Source organism: Thunnus albacares, chromosome 16 (genome assembly GCF_914725855.1).
Source record: "Thunnus albacares chromosome 16, fThuAlb1.1, whole genome shotgun sequence".
Taxonomy (NCBI): Eukaryota; Metazoa; Chordata; class Actinopteri; order Scombriformes; family Scombridae; genus Thunnus; species Thunnus albacares.
The window spans coordinates 6,419,621-6,425,000 of record NC_058121.1 but is presented as its reverse complement, the minus strand read 5'-3'; positions in this window follow the sequence as shown (position 1 = coordinate 6,425,000).

Sequence of the window (5,380 nt, the reverse complement as noted above, 5' to 3'; positions counted from 1 at the left end):
TGCGTTCAACCTCCACTGTTACATAACATAACATCACATTTAATTGTTGCTCTTTTCCCCTTCATATATTTTATACACTTAATTTCTTTGTCTGTAGCACAGTCCATATTTACTTTGTACAGTTAATATTTCAAGTTTTATATCCCATTCCAAAACTATTACTATTCCATTCTGTAAATAGATTTTAATTATTCAATTTAGTTGTAATATTATTTTGTTCTATTTTTACTCTCCTATGTTGCGTTTGTGGGAACAAACACCAAGACACATTCTTTGTATGCTTGCATGCTTGACTAATAAACAGAATCTGATTCTTTGTGTTTTCTCAGACAGTGTTTCCCTGTTGAGCTGCGGTGGAAGTATAGTAACAAAAAGAGGAACTTTGGCAATAAAAAGACTGTGACGTTGAAAGAAATCTACTTGATTTGACTCATTTGTTACACCTGAAGCTTCATATTATCTTCAGATAAACTTCTAAACACATTTTTGTTCAAACCTAGGACTGTGGATTTCATCCCCATCACTTACATTGTAAGTGTATTATGAAGGGATCTTCTAATGGTCAGTATGATCAGGAGAAATGATTACAGTAAGAAAAACCTGTTTCAATGTTCATCTGGACACCTGACTGTTTTTATAAGACAGACTTGAAAAATTGTGAACCCATCCTTTAAGACATGTAAAATATACTCTGCTTGAAATAATTATTTGTGTCTGATATGGTTTTTCCACAAAAAGCTTAATTATCACCTTAAAAATCTACTCCTTCTCCCTCATTAAAAAAAGTTAAAGATGAAACCAGTGGTTTCCAACCTTTTTGGCTTTTGACGTCTTACAAAAAGCAGTGCGTAGTCGGTGTCACATTTCAGATGTCTATGAGTTGTTAACAGCTCCACCAAATAGTGATTTTTCCCTCTAAACTTCTCAGTGTTTCATTCATAACTGTTAAAATTATCCAATATTTCACCAAAAATCAAAAATTAACAGTTAACCCTTTGGAGGGGCCCGACCCCTAGGTTGGGAACCACTTGACTAAACCAGCTAACTGTATATAAAGTAGTTGAAACTAGCTCCACCTCCAGCAGCTACAACAGTAACATGCTGCTTTAACACTGATGCTTCAGTATTAATAATCTAATGATGTCATATATAATAATATATCAGTCAGAGGCACCAAACCACTACTTTTACTGCAATACTACATCAAGCTTTTACTGTAGTAGGATTTTTCATGCTGGACTTTTATTTGTAATGGAGTGTTTTTACATTGCTGCATTGATACTTTTAATTCAGTAAAGGATCTGAATACTTCTTCCACCACTTAAAATCAGATTTTTAATGAGCACAGAGAAACTTTCCACTTTCAGCAGATTAATGTGAAAACAGCCCTCTAGTGTCAAACTCTGCACATAGATCATTCTGCACAGTGAAGCAGTGAAACATCCAGCTGTAGGAACAAGATGAAAAACATATTTTTGAGTGGAGGGGGACTTAAAAGATCCCCCTCCTGACAGGTTTTAAGACATATAAAAATACTCTGCTTTGAATAATCAAAGCAGAGTTTTTTCCATTAAAAAGTTCATTAAAAATCCTTAAAATGACATCTCTTCCTTCTCCTTCCATTGAAAAACCCAGAAATCTATGAATATGCAAATATTGTTCATTTCAAAATGCTTTCAGTCTGGACCAAAGTGATGGACTGACCATAGAAGGCACACCCATCTAAACATAAACCAGCCCATGCATAGACTAAAACAGATGGTACAAAGCTGATTCAGAGCCATAGTTTTTGTGAAGCTCTCAAATGTTCTTTACGTAGCACTTTAAGGTGTCACTGACTAAATGAAGAAGACAACCTTAGTTTTTATATTCTAACTGTATCACTGCACCATCTTCTCCACAGTTAAGCAGTCTTTCTTATGCTAATAAATCATGTCTTAACACAGAAATCTTCCCAGATCAGGGTGCATTCCTGGATTTTGCTGCATGGGGCCCCAGGGTTCATCTCACAACTCTTGCAAACAGCCAGCAACTACTCAAATTTCTACACTGTTCTGGCAGTGATGCACATTTAAGGGGGGAAGTCTTCACACATACATACCTGTTTGACAAGTAAACCAGATGACCTTGTGTTTTTTAAGTATTTTAGGAGGCATTTTGCCGTCTTTTTAGAGTTGAGAGGTGACAGGAAACAAGAGGGGAAAGAGACGGTGAATGAAATGTAACAAAGGTCCCTGTACAGAATCAAACTAGGAACATTGCAATCATGGATCTTAACCACTAGGCCACCAGGATGCCCCAAAGGTATGCTTGGCTTGGAAAAAATGCAGCTTTTCACAATTAACAACAACACATTTTATTCCTTAGTAAATCTAAAATGATTAGTCTATCAGTCAATCAACAGAAAAACATACATCTACTTTGATCACATTAATCGTTTTTTTTAAACAAAAATGCCAAGTTCCAGCTTCTAAGTTGTGAGGATTCTCAGCTTGTTTGGTGTCATGTGATGGTGAACTAAATATCTTTAAGTTTTGGACTGTTGGTCAAAAACAACAAGACGTCACTTTTGGCTTTTTAAAACTTTAATGGGCATTTTTTTGGTACTATTTTCTCTAATTTTATGGGCCAAACAATGGATTTATTAAACAAAAGATTATTTTCTAATTCTACTCTTTTGACAGGGAAATATTCCTAGCATCCTATCTTAAACCCACATGACCCACACACTTGGAAAGTCTTCCTTAAACTGTAACACACTGGTGCTATGCACTTCCCTGAGAATGGCTCATAAAAATTGACAGCATGAGCATTTGAGCCAAAGGGATTTTCAGTAGGACACATAGGGATAATTTTCTGGTTCTGGTCCATAAAACTTTAACAAACATGGTAGAAGACATATACACTGTTGCTTGTGCAGCCAGATTAAACACTTCTTGGTGAGGTGGCATATTGTTTGTCTTTTCCTGGCCTCTCACGTCACAAGAATAATGTGCTGTGCTGAATTCCCCTTGTGGCTGAGCCTTTCCTTTTTGTGTTCAGTCAAGTCTAAATCAGAATTAATGCACAACATGAAAGGCATCATGGGAGGGGAGGGTTAATATGGAAATTTTTATATTTTTTACAGGGAATCACCCAGAAAACCCCATAGTGTGATCTCCCATGTAATGCCTGCAATTAGTCATCTTTGCTCACATGAATCTCCCGACCTCCTTTGGTGACATTGACCAACTGCAGGTCATAGTGTTTTCCAAAGTTATTTCTCCAGGTGGCGCTGTTGTGTCATATTTGGACAAAATGGTTGAATAAGTTTAGTAATGATTAATTCTGTGTTTGACCCCCTTGTCCTCAATTTGTGCCACTGCGGGAGCACAATAGTGTAAGAACTGGTGGGAAATGAGCTTTGATGTCTGACTGATGATAAGGGGAAAACCATTTGTTAGTTTAAAATATGTGACTGTGACATGTCTGGCTCTAAATCATACTCCTCCTCTACATCTTTGTAAGAGGGTTAATATTGATTAATGGGCTCATGCAATGACACACAGGAATCTAGTGAACCGTAAACTCATCTTCAATGCATTGATTTCCCTTTTTAATATAGGTTTGTCAATATTTAAGACTTTGATCTTTGACATATAGTACCAGTCAAAAGTTTGGACACATCTTCCCGTTCATTTAAATGAGAAAGTGTTGAAACTTTTGACTGGTACTGTATATTCAGATCAAACATGTTATGTCTAGGTTAGTCTTTTACACCTGTTAAGAAAGGCCAGCACCACTTGGACTATTCCACCCTCCCCAGAGTGGTATGTCCCATCTCCACAGTGTATCTCATGAAGACTGTTGTGCAGTTTTTGGCTGTAGTGTGTCCAGTGAATTGTAAGTACTCCACTTAATATAGTGACATGTATATTACTTCTTTGCAAGAATAATTATTGCTGTTTTTGTTGGCTGTTACTGTCATGATAATTAGGCTATTTTTAGATTAAGTGTTTCAAGGATTTCTCACTTTGTTTTTCATGTCCCTTTTTAGAAACCACACACGTGCGCACGCACACACACACACACACACACACACACACACACACACACACACACACACACACACACACACACAAGCACACAGAAACACCTGTGATTTATTTGACTTTAGAGCTAATAAATCATAACATGTTAAAGTGAAAGCACCATATGTTCTGTCAGAGTGACCAATAGACTTTGTTTCATTATTCTCAGTTTCAGCCATAGATGACATCATTGTTGCTGTTTCTTGTTATGGTTCATCAGTCTATTTCAAATGCAAAAAAATATGCAGTTGTCAAATATTACAGAAATATTCTTGTATTTACAAATGTGGGTTACTCATAAAAGGCCTTCTATTGTACAGTGGATTCAAAATGTAATATGTGTGAGTGAATGAAGCTGTTTGCAAAGCTTTGAGAAACAAACTGTTTGGGTTCTATCAAATATGGGAACCTTTTCTGAACAACCTTGGATCAAAGAAATTCGAGTCAATAGTTAAAGGCCTGTCTGGATTTGACTGGAGAGCCATGAAGGATTAAGTTAACATATCTAGATGAATTTGAATAAGTACAGTTGCATAAAGATTTGTGAAATGTATCACTTATTATATATCATGTAGCAGTCTGTTGATTTATATAATTTTATGTAATTTTATTTCTTTTCAAAGTGAATATATGATGTAACTGTGTTTAATTTTTTGTTCTTTTTTATCTTTGGTTATTTACGACGACGATACACATTGAGATACAGACAAAACAAGACAACAAAGCCAAACAAAGATAATTAAGCATAAACATATCACTATTATGTACAAGCAAGTAGGTGAAAAAAATAGGTACATGCATATAGAAACAACAAATGGACAACAACATACAATGGATATATACAGGTATAAGTAGTGGAAGGTGTGCTGATTTTGTAACTCTTTTTTTATTTTTTATTATTATTTTTTATAGAATATGACATGAATGACAGTATCATAGGACAATAAGGAATATATAGACAAAATAAATAAAAATATAAATAAATAGGTAAGAGATGAACATGGTAGGGCTCTGGGGGGAAAACACATACAGTGTACACACACACACACACACACACACACACACACACACACACCCTTATTGTCCTATGATACTGTCATTCGTGTCTTAATAAAAAAAGGCAAAATAAATGGAAATATAAATAAACATAAATAAATATAAAAATAGGCCTACAAAAAGCTTCTTAAGCTATGTTATGGGGTTTAACTATCTTTAAATTAATATCTTAAATTATAAATGATAAACTCTCACCATAAACACACAAATTTTCAGATTAAAGTTGGTTAATTGAACAAACATTGTGTGTAGTT